The sequence below is a fragment of the Camarhynchus parvulus genome, chromosome 20 (genome assembly GCF_901933205.1).
Source record: "Camarhynchus parvulus chromosome 20, STF_HiC, whole genome shotgun sequence".
Classification (NCBI taxonomy): Eukaryota; Metazoa; Chordata; class Aves; order Passeriformes; family Thraupidae; genus Camarhynchus; species Camarhynchus parvulus.
Window position 1 is genome coordinate 5979390 of NC_044590.1, and position 18449 is coordinate 5997838.

General features: G+C 48.9%; 1 protein-coding gene across 14 annotated transcripts in view; it reads right to left on the reverse strand.

The window, feature by feature from the left end:
* The window catches only part of KCNQ2 (potassium voltage-gated channel subfamily Q member 2), a 73807-nt gene that overhangs the window by 51995 nt on the left and 3363 nt on the right, over nucleotides 1-18449 (reverse strand). The gene's annotated exons all lie outside the window — the stretch shown is intronic.

The following is an 18449-nucleotide window of genomic DNA, read 5'->3' on the forward strand; positions in this document are numbered from 1 at the left end:
AGCCTGGGCAGTGCCACCCCGGGCTGTCACTCACTGCCTGCCCCCACCAAGGCTGCCCAGTGCTGGATGTGCTGGTGCAAATCAAAGGGCACAGGATGAGTGACAGGAGCTCGGCTCTCTCCTGACACTCAGCGCCTGAATCTGCAGCTGCTGAGGTGTCCTGGCATCTGCTCAAGGATGGAGGCTGCCACCCCTGACCACTGCTGGCTCCAACAAAAGCAGGGAAATTAATTTACTCGGGATCGATTTACTAATACAATAAAGTAGGCCAGTGCAAGGAGAAACTAAAAGCTGCATTCTTTAAGAGCATTAAATAATTCATCTGTCTGACTTTGTCTCACATTCCTACCAACTGCATTGTGAATATTTATAAGGGTTGGTTCTGCAGGTGGGGGCTACTGCTTTTTGGTGAATAAAGAAAAGGAGTTTCACACCACCAGGTCGTGCTTGTGGCTTTGCAGTGACCATTAATGTCACAGTAACAAGTAAAAATAGGGAGACTTGCAGTATTTATTTGAACCACAGGCTGAAACGTGGTGGTGAGGAAGAGACTGCTGGAGGTGAGGGACTTCAGAGCCATCTCAGCCAAGGCTGAGCTTTATCAGCCACAAGATGAATCCAGCACCAAGCAAGTAATTGCCTGATTTCCCACTGCAAATTTCTCCTTCTCACACCAGATTTGTTGTGCAGACACTTGAAACAATCTCAAGAGAGTAAGAAAACCTCACTTGCAATCCCACTCATGATGTCACTCAATGTCTTGTCTAAGTCCCACTTCAATATCTTTTCTCCCCAGGCTGGTCTCTTAAAACCCTTGCCATAAACAATCCCAGCACAACCTGCCCTGCAGCCAGATGGGCTCCATCCATCCATCCATCCATCCATCCATCCATCCATCCATCCATCCATCCATCCATCCATCCATCCATCCATCCCCAATATCCTCCAGGTTGCTGGGGCCATGCTCTGGGAGCTGGAGAAGGGGCCCCATTGCTGCCCACACCATGGCAAGGGGAGCAGAATCCCACACTCCAGGAGGAAAGGAGCTGCAACTAGGTTGCTGCACTCCTGGAATGGCCCAGATTTTGCTGCAAACTTCTGTGCTGAAGTGAGAAACAAATGAATAATCAATGAGAGAAGAAAGAGGGAAAACAAACAAACAAACAAACAAACAAAACTGTAATGGAAAGGGATCAAGGGAAAAGAGGATTCTACATTTTCTGATTAAAGAAGTAGAATGTGAGCTGTATTTATTTTTGTGACCAAACATCACTGTAAAGTGCCTGACGAAGGGCTGAAAGCAAAATGTCAATATCAGAGCAGGCTTGCACATTGTGTTTGCTCAGTTGATCACCTTGGATGGATCAGAGTGAAGCCAGTATCAATTCATGAGTCCTGGCAGGGACACACACCACAAAAAAAAAAAAAAGGATTCCTGTATGTTAAGCTGACAGATATTGATGGGAGAGGGGAAAAAAAAGGAATAGAAATTGCTTTACCACTTCAAATCCCGAGGATGGATTGTGCAAGCCGTGGTTATGGGGAGAGCTGGGGCAGCTCCAGGTGCTACTGGAGCACTTGGACACCTGGGTGCTGCTTCTCCCCCTTGCAGCACATCCCTGCATCCTCCCCGTGCTCCTCAGCTCCCCAGGGCCAGCTCAGAGCTGCTGCAATTTCCACTCTGGGCTCCCCAGGGCTTCCATTGCCAGGGAGACCTGATGCAGATCAGGCTGGCAGGGCCAGCATTAATTACAGCTCTGCCGAGCACAGGAGGCAGCAGGGAATGCACCAGCTCCTCCAGCAGAGCATGGGAGATCCATGGCCAAACCCCACAGGGACAAAACCTGCCCTGGCTCAGCCCCAACAGGTAAGGGATCTCCCTGTCCCAGGAGTGCTGCCAGCAAGGGGTGCAGGCTCTGGATCAGCTCAGGATGAGCAGCACACACATCCCAAAATAGCTGCACGGTGATGCAGCTCCTCTGCCTGAGCGTGTGGATATCCTGTGCAGGCTGCCTTCCCTCTGAGATCTTGTCTCACCTTTCTCATGCGTCAAACCAGTGAAGCCCTAATTAGTCCGGATCACCTTTTGGCTTGACGTAGGGCAGAAATGGGGAAGAGGAAAACCGACAAAAGGAGAGGAGACAGGTAAATCCAGCAACCCAGGATTTTAATTTTTTTTTTTCCTATTTCTGACCTGCAGGCCCACAAGGGACACTTTAAATTCTTGCCTCAAACACCTCCAGTCTCAGGGATTTTTGTGGTTTTGACCTTATTTTAATACCTCACTGTCAGCCCCCACTTACCAGGATGTCAAGAGCCCCTTCTGAGCTGTTCTGATACTCAATCCCCCCCACCAGCCTCTGGGGGGCTGCAAAAGGAGACTCAGAGAATGGCACCTTTCTGCAAGGAAGCTGCATGTGGGGGGTTGAGGTCTGTCTGGCTCCTGGGAGGCCTTGAGGGATCTGCAGAGGGGTGGGAGAGGGAAGCTCAGAGGTACGTGCACATCGGGGCATGCATCCTCTGAGCTGTCACAGAGGGAGGGCACTGGGGAACAGGAAGCTGCACTCTGCTTTAATTCCGCCTAATCTACCCAGACAGATCAGGAAAGGGCTTCAGATAATAATGGATAGCTAAGGAAAGGGAAACAAGCCAATAAATAGTGTAGCAGTTGGGATGAATCTAATTTTTAAAGCTACATATCTAATGAAAGTAAATTACGTCTGCAGCCTGACTCTGGGAAATGTTAGTTTGCAATAGGGAACATTAATTAGGTCCCATCTAATGATTTTTACATTAAAGATGCCAATTCTGCTTGGAACATTGGAGAAGACACTGTCCGCCTCCTGAGCAGACAGTCCTGCCCAGTGCAGGGCTGGAGTCAGCACCCAGCATCCCCAAAATGTGGGGCAGCTTCAGGGTGGTTTGGGACCACTGTCTCCTCTCCAGAGTGACAGGAAGGAGAAATCTGTCACCAGCCTGCTGGAGAAGGACATTTCATGGCATTTCTCACCCACCTCTCATTCCTGCAGGCCCCCAGCACCTTCTGCTGCTCTGACATCCCCCACACCTGTTGCTGAGACCTTTAAGCTCAGCCAAGACTCAGCTGTGCAAATCTGACTGCTGCTAATGCCAATAAATCCAAAGACCTCCAAAGTCTGACTTTACATCCAAAGGTTATGTTGACTTAAAACACCCGTGCAAGCTTCTTATTACAATTTTTAAATCCCAGCACAAAATCTGCATACCCACATTTCATATCCACTGTGCTTCAGGTTAGCAACAGAAAAAGGAATGACTGAACTCTCCCTTGGAAATGAAAATACTTAAAATGCATGAAACACGAAAGATTGTCCTTCTCTTTTTTTTTTTTTCTTCCTCGGTGAAAGCACATGATGGAATCATCATAAACCTTCTCAGGTTAATCATCTAATTTGCCTTCCAAAAGAAACCCCCTTGGAATCTACATGCCCATTTACATAAGAATTTTAACAGGCCTCTAAATTTATTCCTGAAATACTCCTATTCAAATAACATTCACTGACATTCAGAAATGTTGGGGTTCCTCTGATGGATGGAGTACCACTAATTAGCAACTGGGTTTCTGGATGTGATGGAGATGGGTACAACACAAGGAGGTGACAGAAGCTTGCAATGAGCCACTGTGCTTGTTGCCCACTTTGATGGCTTGCCCTGGAACTGGGAAAGGCCATTAATGATTTGTTTAATTAGAAGGGGCAAAGCTGGAAAGGAAGGAGTATTTCACTGCAGGCATTCAAGAGCTGCACAATGAAAAGCAACTTAAAACATTTAAAACACTTGAAAATTACTTTGGGGATGTAAACAAGGAATTGATAACTGTGCTAAAATAAAACTGACATGCTTATGTGCAATCCCAGTAAACCCATTTGCTGTGGGCTCTGTAAAACCCTGCAGTTCAAGTACCTAAAACTTTGATGTAAATCAAAGGCCAGGAAAACACAGAAATGACAATAAGTGAAGTGAGAGGGCATCCACAGCAAAGAGGAACAGAGGTTGGCAAATGCCTTTTAGTGCTCAGAGAGCCTCAAAATCAGAATGGGAGTATTTGCAGCTCAGTTTAAACCTCCATTGAGTCAGCAGCAAAATGCTGAGAAAGCTGTGACTTTTCCAGGGATAAAAACTTTGTTGTATGGCACCTACCCCTAGCCAGGAGCATCCATCATCTTTATTCATGTAAGCAATCCTGCTGTGACTTGCAACCTGGCTGCTCATTTCCAAGGCTGAATAGAAGCCTGAATACCTCACTCCGTGTTCCCACATCACTTGGTCTCAGCCAAAATCATCTCCCAAGGCAAATTCTGTCACTAGAAGAGCTGGAAATAGAAGTGGAGACTCCTGCCTTCTGGTGCTATGCCTTAATAAATGCTCTCCTTCTTCCCAAAAATAACTCCTGATGCCATCTCAACCCCCTCAGGTTTGGCCATGCCCAGCCCCATCCTCTGTCCTGAGATTCTGCTCTTTGGATGAGCCTGGAGGATCCCTGAGCATCCATGTGGGTAGGAAACATTCTGATGAGCTCAGTGGCTGGCTCCAAGGCAGGGATTGTCATGGTTTATGAACTTTTTAATAAATCATTATCAAAGGCCTGTCTGGGATAACATTTACCGCTCCTGTGCATTCTCAGTGCACTCAGGTGATGCCTGAGCTGCCTTGATAAGAGCCCCCTTGCTGGTACAAAGCCGTAAAGAGCACTGAGGACTGTGGGGTGAGCTGTGGAATGGTCTGGGTTGAAAAGGACCTTAAGGATCACCTAATTCCAAGCCCCTGCCTTGGGGCTGCCACCTTCCACTGGAGCTGGTGGTCTAAAAGGAGCACTGGAGCATCTCCAGAGGACCAAAGCAGCGTTCCAGGGAAGGCTGTGGTGTGCACAGAGAGGCTTTAGGTGATGTGCTGGGAGGTGAGAATTCATCAGGCCACAGAGAAACAGCTCTCAGAGATCCATGCTAAAGGGCTGGCCCTGGATGGGAAGGAAAATCATAGAATGACTTAGGTTGAAAAAACCCTCCAGGATCTTTGAGTCCAACCCTTCCCGAGCACTGCCAAGGCCACCACCAAACCATGTCCCCAAGTGCCACATCCACACATCTGTGAAATCTCCCTGTAAGAGCATGGCAAAGTGGCACAACCAAGTCACAAGAAAACCTCTTCCCCTGCCTTTCTCCTATTTAGGAAGCACATTTCTCCGAAATAAAAGCAGGATTTAGGAATTTTTTCCTTCAATATCCACCACTTCTGAAATCAGTTGCCACTCCAAAAGCTCCTCCAGCCTTTTGCCCTTGCTTGTAACAGGAGTGCCAGAGTCCTGACCCAAACCCATGGGCTGCAGGAATTTGAGCTGAAATTTGGTTTCCATGAAATAATTTGTCCTAAGTCCAGCAAAGGATTGTGTATCCTCACACTTAGGAGTAAGAGTGAGCTTAAGAGCTTTTCTGGATTGAAGCCTCAAAGAACAAAAGCTGTCTGGAAATGCCAGGGAATGGAAATCAAGATCTGAACCCTTACAGCGGGAAAAGGAGTTAAATGTAAGGAATTGCTTGGGATTTTTACAGGCTGGCTCTAATCATTTAACTTAGGCTGAATAAAAGCCTTATTAATAATAATGACTGCATGCAAAGTTCTAGCTCCAATGTTCTGCTTTGTCCTCACCCAGAATGAATCACTTGGAAACGCTTGTCTGCGTATTCTCCTCGCCCTGCACACGCAGCCTCAGAGGAGCCAGATGTCTGGGGGAAAACCCAAAGTATTAATCAAGCCTGTGCACCTGCCAGAAGAGTCTGTTCCTGCTGGGATCCAGCTCTGCTGGGCTGAGGCTTTCTTTCAAAAAATTTGGTGGGGAGAAATATATTCATGCAGCTGCAGAAATGGTTCATGGGAGAGAATCCTAAAGCCCACGGTGCAATTACAGTGCATTGGGAGGTAAATTAAGAGTATAAAATATTGGACATTTAAGTAATTCTTAAAATGTCTGTGCAGGCATTTATTCAGATCATGTTCATTGATTTTAATGTGAGGGAAAGTTGCTGTCTCATGCAATACCCACATTATTCAGATTGAAATCTGAGCACTGTCTCTCTTTCATCCCACAGGGTATTCCCCCAAAAGTGCCTCTGCTTCCTCCCCACTCTGGAAAAATCATTGCTAGTGAGCACAGGAATACAAACCTTCCTGATCCAACCTTTATCCCTATTTGAAGATTATTTCTGTTTCTTAAGCCTTGCTTTTCCACAACACCTCAAGAAAAATAAATTTCAGAAGCCAGGGAAATGCTGCATGGTTGGAGCATGCAGGAATTGAAATTGCTCTTGCTGAGGTCAAACTCCTCTGACTGACCTGGGCAAGTCACTCGATCTGAGGTGAGCTCTAGAACTGGGTTAAAAGAAAGCTGTCCCTATAAAATGTAATGCTGCATCTCATCTAAACATTCCTCGAGGGAATGTGATATACAAAAATAGGCTCTGGTCTAATTGCAGATAGGAAGATTGTCTCCAATCGGGCTGGTTCCTACAGCAGACAGGAATAGTAGCTGGTTTTTCAAAGGTCTGTCCCAGAAGCAGCAATTCAGCTGGAGCCTGAGGTTTCCTGCCCACAAAGGATGAGCTCCGTCCCTCTGAGCTCCCGCAGGTTCCCTTCCCCATCTCTGACTTTGCACTGCTTCTACAGCACCACGAATTCCAGCACCTCAAAACCAAAACTCCTTGCTGAGAGCATCCTTAGGGAGCTGCTGCCACAGGGGCTCAGCAGCTCTCAGCAGCCACCTGAACTGTCCCAGACCCACAGAAAGCAACTAAATAGTTCAAAATCCTTGTGCTGCCTTTAAAAATCTCTGTTTCCCATGGGTGAGGCCCTTGGCTTGTGCTACTGAAAAAGCAGGAGCCCAGAACTGCTGCTCTTGGGCTCCATCCCAGCTAAGAGTGAAGGAGAATGGCTGAGATACTGGGGACTTTCAAGGCACTCAGATGCCCCAGTCACTTCCCAGGATCCATCCCCAGCTTCATTCCTTGATAATTAGAAGACAAGGATGTGGTTTCTGAGAACCAGAGGCTAATGGATAACACCAAAGTGTAAAATGCAAGGGTTACCAAAGCCCTGCTCATTTCATTTGCTCATTTGTTTGTTTAATTAACAGAGTCTTGGGGAAAATAAGGAAATATTTGCAAACTGCCCATATAAAATCTAAGAGCTGGTAATTTCAACATCTGTTTAATTTTGCCTCTCTTGTCCCAGGTAGTGAGCAGGAGCTCACAGCCAAGGTGCAAAAGAATTGGCTCACAGCCTTTTGATTTCAGTCCCCAAAAGACTGTGACCCCCCAAACTGGGTAAAAAAAGAGTAACCTGAGGAAGTACAGGAATGCCACAATAATTGATATTCCCTCTCACCCACTCCAGCACAAATCAGAAATAATCCCCTGAAAGCCAAGGGGGCTGCACTGCCACAGGAGAGGCTCCAGCTCAGCTGGGTCCAAACCCTGCAATGCCTGAGTTTGGCAAAGAGGATGAAGGATTAGGTCCAACAAACAGAAATAAAGGGCCAGTGGTAGTTTTGGAGCTCTGCATCCCCTCCCCACATTGGCAGGATATCACGGTCCTCCACAGCAGGGGTGGCAGAGCACAGCCCCGGTGTTTCCATGCCTGGGAAGCTGCTCCTGTCAGCATGGGGACATTTTTTCCAGGAGCAGCATCTGGGCCATGCAGACAGGCAGCCCAGAGGAGCTGCCCAGGGTGAAGGGACACAAAACAAACTTGGATCTTTGGTGAGCTCAGCATTTAGAAGACAGTGCTCTTTAGCCCTAAAAAATTGCTGAACCAGCCCAGTTATGCCGCAGGGAGAGGAGAACATCACACCAGCTGTCAGTCAATCCCTGCTCAACTTCACCACTAACAGAACTATTTTGAGTCTCCCAAAACTGCAAGTCTGAATTCAAAAGTCCTTTTCCACCTTTTCCTCTCCATCAGCAAAGCTTCCCTGAGCAGTTGGCAGATTTGTGCTCCCCAGGAGCCATGGGGACATCACCATCCTGCCACCACCCACGTGGGCACCTCCTTGGCTCAGGGCAGCTCGTGGCACCTGCACAGACAGTGCCAGCTCTGCCAGGGCACAGCCTCTCTCTGTACCTGATGCAGGAATCCCCAGCACCAAAGGACAATTGATCACTTCTGTCACCTCTCACTTCTTCCCTGGCATAACCCAGATTCTGCAGGTGGATGGCCAGGTGTGGCTGGGAGCTGGAGAGCACAGCTCACACACTGAGAGCCTTCTGCAGAGAGAGAGGCTGCCCTGAACCCTGCAGAAAGGGGAGGGAAGCCATGGCCCTGCCACAGGAAACCAAGGCAACCTCAGTTAATGAGGGAGCTTCGTTTGAACTGGGCAGCTCTGGGGGCTGCTGCAAGCAGGGCTGGGGTTGAGAGCCAGTTCAGGGCTTTTGTGCTCACCTGGATATTCACAAAAAAGGTGGCATTACCTCACCCAAAACTCCCCCAAAATCCCATCAGTGGAAGAGGGGAGGAATGATGTGTGTCCCCCCCAGCTGTCCTTGCACTGCAGCAGTTCACAGGTCAGCACAACCTCTTCACTTCAGTTAAGGCTGCATTACCCAGCCAGCTCCCAAACCCCACGCCTGTCCCTCACTGCTGCTCATTGCTGTGAACCACCTAGACATGGGCAGATGGGAATCAGGCTCAGATAGCACCAACCAGGTGGTGACCAAATAAATTTCTGACATCCCTGACAATGGATGAGCCTCACACAATCACCCTGTCTGGCTGCCTCTCTGTCTCTACCTAAAATTTGGACCTGTTGGCTGATTTTCATCAAGTTTGCCACAGTGACAGGCATCAGTGAGGATAAGAATCTTTCCCCCCATTTCTGCCCCTCCAAGGAGGCTGCCACATGAGCTCCATAGGGCTGGCACACCCCAGCCAGCCTGGGAAAGCCACGAGCTCCCAGAAAGCAGCTCCCCCATGTTCCCCCGCACAGCAAATGACAGGTTTGATCCCTCTACTTTTTCCCCTGTGCCAGTAAACACAACAATAAATAGCAAGCTGCAGGAGGCAGATGATTGTGTGGTGAAAGGTGGAAAACATCTAAAAATGATTTAAAGCAGGCAGGAGAATAGGAAGAGAGGTCTGTGGATTATAATCTCTGAGGAGGAGGAGCTGCTTGGCTGGGGAAAAGCAGCAGAAGCAAGGAAGGTTTTCCTTCCCAGCCTCCAGCTCCTTGCTCTGGGTGATGCTCAGGTCTGTCTGTGCAGGTGCCTCTTTGAAAAAGTCCCCAGACTCAGCCCTGGCACCCCAGCAGCCCCAGCCCTCGGACAGGAGCAGGGGCAGCACAGCAGGGGCTGGACCCTTGAAAAACTCCTAAGGACCAGGGACACATGGCACGGACACAGTCAAGCTGAAGAGAGATTATCTAGCTGCCATTTCAACACGCTGGTAAATCAAAGTCGATGGAAGCCATATGCTCTGCTGGGAAGCATCCATCTCGTTGCCAGGGAAACATCCTTCCCGTTTAAAATGGCAGGCAAAGGCTTGCAAAAACCTGCTTTTAACCCCCTTTTCTCAGGAATGATCCAAGTCCCCCAGCAGCCCCCCCAGCCCTGCGGCATTGCTGTGCTGCTGCTGCCTGGGGAGCTGCTGCAGCCCAGCCTGGGAACAGGAGAAGGAGATGCTGCTGCTCCCCTGGGCTCCAGAGGAAATCAGAGCCAGCCTGGCAGCAGTGAGATCCCACATCAAATTCCCAGCTTACTCCCAAGGCAGCTTTCACAGCCCATTCTCTGGAAAAGCAGGGAATCACCCACCTGGGTCACATCCAGCAGCTCCTCTCGGGGATGCTGCAGGTGCCTGCACCAGGCACACACAGATGTGCCCAGCTGTGGGGCAAGGGAATGACCAACAGCAGGCCCACAGCTGGGTTTGTGCTGCTCAAACCATCTCCTGCAGAGCTGCAGGTACCACCCATCCCTTCCAGGCAGCGAGCACGGGTCTGACCTTGGGAATTACAGCAATCTGCAGCCAGGACTGCAGGCTCCAGGAGCCACAGGAAACCAGCCCTGAGCTCAGCAGCTGGCTGGGTCTGCAGCTGGCCCTGGGCCTCCCGCTCTGCATCTGCACCTTCTCCTTGCTCCCTCTAAGCCAGAGCTACAGTCCTGGGTCTAACACGGCCAGGCTGGTTTGCCAGGGCCACCCTCAGCTGCAGGAGGAGCTGATGGGGATGTGGGAACAGCACAATTTATAACCTGGCACCGTGGAAGTGACAGTGTTTGGAGTCACAGCATCCTCAGCCTGCTGCTGAAGCAGCAGCTCCATGCTGGTTGTGTAACCCAGCCTCACAGGACTTTCCCCATAATGAGAGGGCCTTTCCCTGCAGCCCCATGGGGGCCATATGCTGCACTCCTGAAAGGATGCTCAGAGCTCAGCTTCCTCTCCAGCACCTATTTTCAGTCTTCCCTAGAAACAGCAAAGAGCAAGAGGAAGCAGGAAGGAGGGGGGGTAAAGTTTAATTAATCTTCGTTTAATTTCTGCTGTCTTTTAGAAAATGGAAAATAAGTGAGCAAGGCCTGTGCCTGATGCTGCAGCCCTGGGCTCATCCAGATGGGATGCACATCCCACCAGGCCACTGCAGCCAGCAGGGAATGCCATCACAGGGCCAGGCTTCACTCCAGCCACTCTTCCCAGCACATCCCACAGGGATGTGGCTGCAGAGGCTTCCCCAGAAACAGATGGGGAGGCAATTCATTACCTTCATGAATTTCTCTGTGATTTTCACCTCCCAAGGGGGGAAGAGCAAGGCCAGAGAGGACTGAACTCCTCTTGGAGGTTCAGCCTGTTTATCTACAGCAGGCTGGGCTTTGGGCAGGTGCTCTCTGCCAAACACACACCCACAAAAGGCTGTCTGCAAAGAGGGGAACCAAAAATGGCAGGTTTGGTGGAGGTGCTCTCCAGGTGCCCAAGTTCTTGCATATGGATGGGCCAAGTCCAGGCAAGATCAAGCCCTGAATTATTAGTAGGTCTCCTAAATTTGGCTATTCCAAATCTTGGGTGTAGACCCAAGGTTGGGATATGCCCCACATTCTTGTAAATGTTTACATCCCCACCACCTGCTAAAAACAGTAGGAGAGAAACAACATTAGAGTCCCATTCATTTATTTTATTCAGACACTTCCATTACCCTTTCCTATACTTACAACCCCAAATCATTCTCCCAATACTAAGATTGTTTAAAATCACTGCCAAATTAAAACCAAGTTTCATCCCTACATGGTATAATCTAAACTGACAGAGGGTAGACTTAGATTAGATATTAGGAAGAAATTCTTCCCTGTGAGGGTGCTGAGACCCTGGCATTGGTTGTCCAGAGCAGCTGTGGCTGCCCCTGGATCCCTGGAACAGTCCAAGGCCAGGTTGGATGGGGCTTGGGGCACCCTGGGACAGTGGAAGGTGTCCCTGGGCATGGCAGGGAGTGGAACAAGATGAGCTTTAAGATCCATTCTAATGCAATTCTGTGATTCTATTTATCCCATTAATCTGCTGATCCTCACACCAAGCCTCAGCAGCTCTCTCTGTGTCATTTCATGACTTGAGGTGCTCTCACCACCCAAAACTGCATCAGGAGGGGGAGGGTGCAGCCTCTGGGTCTGGAGGGGCAGCTCAGAGAAAGTTTTAAATTACATCTGTTTTCTGTTGCAGAAAAGAAAAACATCATCAGCTACAAAGGTCAGTGGAGAAATTCTTCCTATCCCTCATTAGCTGGCACGATAAGCAAGAAGCTGCTAATTAAGAATAGCATTAAAAACATCACGATGTTAAAAGAAGAAAACGTGGAGAAGAAAAATTCAATGCAAAATTCTGGTAAATTACAAAGAGCTCAAGAAATTCTCCTTCTGTCTAAGACTTTTCCCTTCCTTACAGGAATAGCCATAACTAAGAAAAAGACCGTGCCAGAGATGTGCATCCCCTACTCACAAGAACCCAACCAGAGATCACATTACCCAAGTTTCTTTAGAGCTGATACGGATTAAATGCTCCGTTCCCTCAGGCTGTGGAGACACAGCCCTCATGAAGTGCCAGCAATTGAGTTCAAGACATAATGACATGAGGACTTGTCCCTCTGGCTCAGGGTGATGCTTAATTGGGTGTGAAGACAGCTTTTGGATGAACACTGCCATGAGCAGGCTGGCTGCTGGGCAGGTCCCAGAGAGGTGCTACTCCTTCCCCCCAAATCCACTGCAGGGCAGCTTTCTGCAGGCATGGGGAGTGTCTAGAAAGGCCCATCCTGGGGAAAAGGACACAACAAAATTCCTGCACTGGAGTGTCTCAGAGGAGCCCACCCACCTTTGCCCATGGCACCTCCAGTCCCTGCTGTGATACCAGCAGAGACTCACAGCCCCTCAACACCTCATCTCTTTAAATAATGAAAACCCCACTAATCAAAAACCCAGCGGGATCAGCAGAGAAACCTCAAAAGGGTACAAATCCCACCTCCCCCTCAGCCATGAGCCACTGGAGAGCAAGAGCTGCTCCTGGACAAGGACATGCAGCACACTCAGGCCCCCAGGAGCTGTCCCAGCAGCTCCACAGCCCGAGATGGACAAACATCCCATGCAAGCTCCTACCCATGCTCCAAACAGCCATGCTCCTGCAGCCAGGAGAGATGGGATCAGCAGCACGGATCTTCCAAAGGATGGAGCCAGTTTGAGGGTTGGCTTTGTTGCTCATTCAAGCCTGGAGTCTTTATATAGTGTCAGGGCAGGATCCAAAAGCGGAAGAGAGACACCCACTCCCAGGGAGTGTAACACACACACTGAAATAAATAGCTCCCTGCCTAAGGGGATGACTCAGGAATCTCACCAGTCCTTAAAGCACAAATCGTTGCTAATAAACCCCAGAAAGCTTGGAGGAAGGCCTAGCAAGAGGTCAACTGGGCAAGACTTGGCACTTCCATCCTTGCCAGGCATAAAGGAAGAGGAAGGATGAACAACCACTGAAAAATAACAATGTCCAACGTTGAGGCAATGGTCACACCAGCCCAAGTCCTTCCTGCAGTACACCTGCCTCAAGAGCACTGAGTAGTCTTTGTTATTGGGGACAAGTTTTGTTTTTCACCGCCCCTCCTGGAAGCACTCAGGCTTAACCACCATATGGCTTGAAGTGGCAGGAGGAAACACAGCCTCACTCCCTGTTTGTCCAGCTATAATATACAGATATTTATATTTACCTATTTGCTCTCCTCTTGAGTGAAAGATGGAGTGCTCTTACGTCCCTTATTACATTCTTCAGATCAGGTAATGAACCTCCCAGCAAGCATAAACCCAATTAATGGCCACTCTGAGACTCTGAGTTGAGCACAAGCCCATAAACATGCAGAACATCTCCCAGAGCTGTCATTTCACTGCCACACATAACACCCCAACAGGAGAAAGTCAACAAGACCCATTCCCAGCCCTCCCCGTGCTGCATTTGTAATGAACAGTGAGATCACAGCAAACTGTGCCTCTGTGGGTGATCCATGTCACTGGGAAGGTGCCACCTTCATCCTCCCAGCCCTGCTGAGGTTCTCAGGCTGGCCAAAGCCACCCCCACCTTCCTTTGCAAGGAACATAGACAGAAACCAAAGCAGCAATCCAAAAGCAAATCAGGTGACAGGAAATGCTGTTAAAAATAAAAGTGGAGCAAAGATAACATTTACCAGCAGTGCCCCAACAACTGCTTTATGCCTTTTCTGTGTCTTGGATGCTCAATATACCAATTCTTCCAGCAGGGACTGGCTCTTTTTGACTTGGTGGGCAGAACAGAAGCTTGTAGACTTCTACTCCCCTTAGGGGTGCTTACACACTGCTGTAATACTAACAGAATAACATCTTCCCCTTTCTATTCACTTTAACTATTCTTTCATTAATTTTTTTTTCTTTTTCCTTTGCACCCCATATTAGTTTTTTCCACCACACCAAATCTGCAAGAAACAGGCACAGCAGGTGCCCAGACACAACCTACTGCCCTCACACAGGAGACACACGAGGTGTCCACAAGTCACCCTCGATCCAGGATTCCTGATAGCTTATTTTTATTTTTTTTTTCCTGGGCATCATGATAACTTCATGGAGAGTGACAGGCTGGCTGTGGAAGCTTTGTCAGGAGTGCCTGCCCTGCTGTGCTCATCCCTTGCAGTGCGTGACAGCAGCTCTGCTGCCACCCCAGCCCTAATGTGCTCCCACACTGTCACCTCCCCGGGGCTGGCAGAGCTCTAAACGAGAGAGCAGAACTGCCAGGCACATCACGGTTTGTTTACAAATGAGGAATTTGTGAATGCTTGGGAAAGACCCTCCGCAAGGCAAAATCTGTCCTGAAGAGACCAAGCACCAGCCACGATGGAGCTGCCAGGAGCTTCAGACAGAGAGCAGTTGCCTCCTAACCCAGTCATTCCCTCTGCCTTTACCCATCCTCTTGTTTCTTTTCCCTGTCCCACCCTCCTGGGGGTGGCAGTAAGAAAAGGAGGATTTCTGAATGAAGATGGCAACTGGGCACTTCTCTCTGAAACACAGCTGGAGCTCCTTAGGAACTAAAACAAGCGTCAACAAGGCTTGGTGGCTTCTGATTTTTCCCAGTCTTGCTTGCAGATCACCAGAGTTGATCAGGGCTTGCTACAAAGATTCCTTTCTCAAAACCACTTCTCCAAAGTGGATCTCAGATCCAGGTCATCCCATTTCAATGTGGATCAGCCTCATCTCTCCCCTTCACCTCACCTGCTGGGGTGTCCACAGGGCAGTTCTGCCTTTGAACACCCCAGTTCCCACAGGCTGTGGCAGGAGGTGGGAGATGCCTCCTCTCACTCCTGTTTTTCAGTTTAAAATCATGCAAAATCTCTCCTCCTTGCCTGCACTGGTCCCACCCAGCTCTCACTAAGGTCACCAAGGTGAGTTAGGCTCCCTCTGCCATCAACAGAGGGAAACGGGCACCTCCAGAAGGCAAACCTGCCCACCCAACCCTGCACTGAGGCTGCTGTGGGATTTCCACGAGGAATCCAGCACGTGTCTGAGCATCACCAAATTCACAATGAAAGCTCACAGCACCTTAAACATCTGGACATTAGAGATCCCAAGACAAATCAAGTCACTACTCAGTCACAAGGGCTTGCACCCAGCCACCCCAGTGACTCTGATGTGGCTCTAAATCACCTCCCTACAGCAGCAAGAGTGAGAGGTGAGAAGATTCCAGAGGTCTTCTTGCTTCCTCTCTTGGAAAAGGCAGCTCTTTGACATCTAATCCACTCCAAAAAAAAATCACCTTATGGATGCTTACCAACACCAAAACTTTTCCACACATCCAAAAAGCACATTAAAAGGCTGGAGTGATGCCAAAGAGAGACCAGAGGGTTCTGCAGGAGCTCTCTGCTTTCCCTCATTGATTGGCAGTTGTAGAGCCAAGAAGGCCCGAGGCTGTAGGGAGGCAGCTCCTGCCATCCCAGCCAGTGTTTTGTGTGACACTCCCCATCCAGCAGCACAAGTAATTATTTCAGTGCCTCACAATGAATGCACAGGACACCCCCAAGACGCCTCTGGTGTCAGTGTCACAGGAGGCTGAGTTTGCAGCTTTCCCAGGAAAAGGCCACGGGAGCCATGCAGGGAGTGGAGGTCAGCACAGCTTCAGGGAGCTGAGCAAGCTCACACAGCCTGCTCATCACACAGACTGCTCTCAGTGCAAAACAAATTTCACACTGAAATATCTACTCTTGCAGTCCTGGTGGAGTCATCTTTTGTCACAGGTGGCTGTCAGAACAGCCCAAATCTTTTACTCTTGCAGCCTGATTAGGAGCATTCAAACGTGTGCTGGTGGAGGATCCTGCACCCACTGTCCTTCTGCACGACCTGGTTGTGCCATCATGTGCTCAACAGTCAAGCACATCTAAATACAGTCTCAATGCATTCTAAATACATTCATGAAACTCAGTCCAGGCCACCACAACAATCTGGTTTTGCAATGTGGTTCCTTTTGGACCATCAGGGGTGAAAAATCATTGCATTATTCTAAAGAAATGTGTGTCTCAGTGCTGGAGACTCCTCTCTTTGTTGTGCAGGGACATCACACAAACAGGGACACTAATCCTCTGTAGGAACCACTCCCCACCTTTCTCAGCTCTACCATATCTGTTCCACAGGAGATTACATGGCAGGAAAAGGGACTGGCACAGCTCCCTGTCACCACAATTTAAAGAACAATCTGTTCCTCAGGAACTAAGAAACCAGCGAGCATTTGGGCTACCTTAAAAAGGGTTATGCAGGGCTAAGTGTTTGGTGCTTAACTCCCAGAAGCTGAACACTAAATTTACAGGCTTTTTAGCCTTGTGAGCACCACTGATGCTCTGCTCATCCTGCACAGTGTCTCACCCTGTCACCCCTTCCTTGTGCTGCAATGCAAACAAAAAAATCAAGAAACCTGATTTTTGTAACTATATCTCTTTGAGCTATGCCCATCTTCCATTTAGTACAGAATTTGGAGCTTGCATTTTGGGTTATTCCTTCTTTAATGCATCAAACCACAGCAAGACTCATCTGAGGTGTGTTGCAGCACAAAAAAAGGAGGTCACCCAGGGGATCAGCTTGTTTTTCATTTCCTTAATGTCAGTGTGGGGTGAATATGATGGCTGGAACGTGACACATTAAAGCAGCTGAAATCAGGCTGCTCCCACCAAGCTCTGACTAAGCAGCTGGAGGGGAGCTCGTGAGGCATCCCAGCAGGAAGGTGCCCTGCTCCCTGGGGTGGACAGGACCCCACAGCTCAGGGCACAAGCCCTGGAGGTCACAGCCCAGCAGGTTTATTAACCTGTGGGAGATCTGTGCTGGTCCCTTCATCCCCCTCAGCTGGAGGTGGGCAGGGGAACCCAGGAGGGGTCCCTGCATGCCACTGGTGATGGGCTGGGTTGGGTGGCATTGTACCTGCCCACAACCACCCTGTCTGGGGGTGAGGGCTTGCCATGAACTCCTCAGGGTTTGGGGATGGACAATCGAGACTGCCAGACCACATTCACCCTGAATTCTAGGGTAAGAGATTATCTGGGAATGGATCTATGTGAAATAACCATCAGTTCTGAGGAGTGAAAGGAGTCACAAAAGAGGCCACTTCTGCAAAGAGAAACCCTGGAACTCCAGGGAAACTCCTCATCCACTCTCTGTGCTCCCCCTGAGCCAGCCATGGCCATGCCAGGATGCAGGCAGGGCACTGGGGAGAGGGGTGGCTTGCCTGGGTGAAAAGGGAAGAACAAATGGGATAGGGATGGCACAAGGAAATTTGAATGGAATTATGGAGGAAATGTTCCTCCTTATTATAATTTAAGTCCATGCACTTGCTTAATTAACTAAATGTATGGTGCACAGTATGAAGATGAAAAATGCACCCAAACTATTTTTAACACAGTTAAAGAGATGCATCAGGGCTGTAAATTCTAAGTAGGAAATGCAAGAATTATGTTGGTTCCTGAGCACACAGCTTTAAAAGTGCCTGAATCCAGGCTGTTTTCTTGCCACTGTTCCAAATGCAGCCCCTTCTTCAGCTCAGAGACCAAAGCTGAGCAGCTCACCCAGGGATCAGCAAATGTGTCCCCAGACACCTCAGACCATGGGGGAGCCCAGTGTGAGCACCTTGCTTAGGCTGGCACAGAACAGTGATCCCTCCTGAAACAGGATGGCAGGTAGGGACAAAAAATCACTTTCAAGTATTCCAGCCCTTCCTGTGCACAGGACAGGTGACAGAAACCAAGCCAGAAGGACTAGAAGGAAATAAAAATCATTCAGAGTAATAAAATGGAAAACTTTTAGGAGCCAAATGCCCACCTGCACAGAGAACTAAATGGAGGTCTAAGTGCTGCTGCACCCCTCAAAAAGCCTGACCTGCTATTTAGACACAGCTCAACTTTTCAAGTTTCAGTTCAGCCTTGAACAGAATGAAGCCATGTGCTGCAATGTAAAGGATCTGTCACCAAAAAAAAAAAAATTGGGGGGGAATAGAAAAGAAAGGTGTTGAGAGAAATATTGGGAGAAGGTGAGAAATAAAGTAGGCTCAGATTTCTGTGAGCCAGAGAGCACCTCTAGCTATGCTCAAAGATGGGGCCCACCAGGCTCAGATGTCCATGGGGTTACGCAAAATATATATTATATATCATATATATCATGCACACAGCTCCCAAGAGCAGGTCACCCAGTTGTGTCCGTGTAGGAAGAGCTATTAAGTACAAAAATGAATCATAACACAGAACTATAAAACCCTGCTTTTGCTCACAGAGGTAACAGCTCTGCTTTTAGATAGGCAACATCTGAGATGAGACCAGGGCTGGGGGAGTGAGAGATTCCCTGTTTGAATTTCCCTGATTTCTTATGCATGAAATGGTGAGAAAGGGAATGATCGACAGCAGGAAGAGGTGGGGA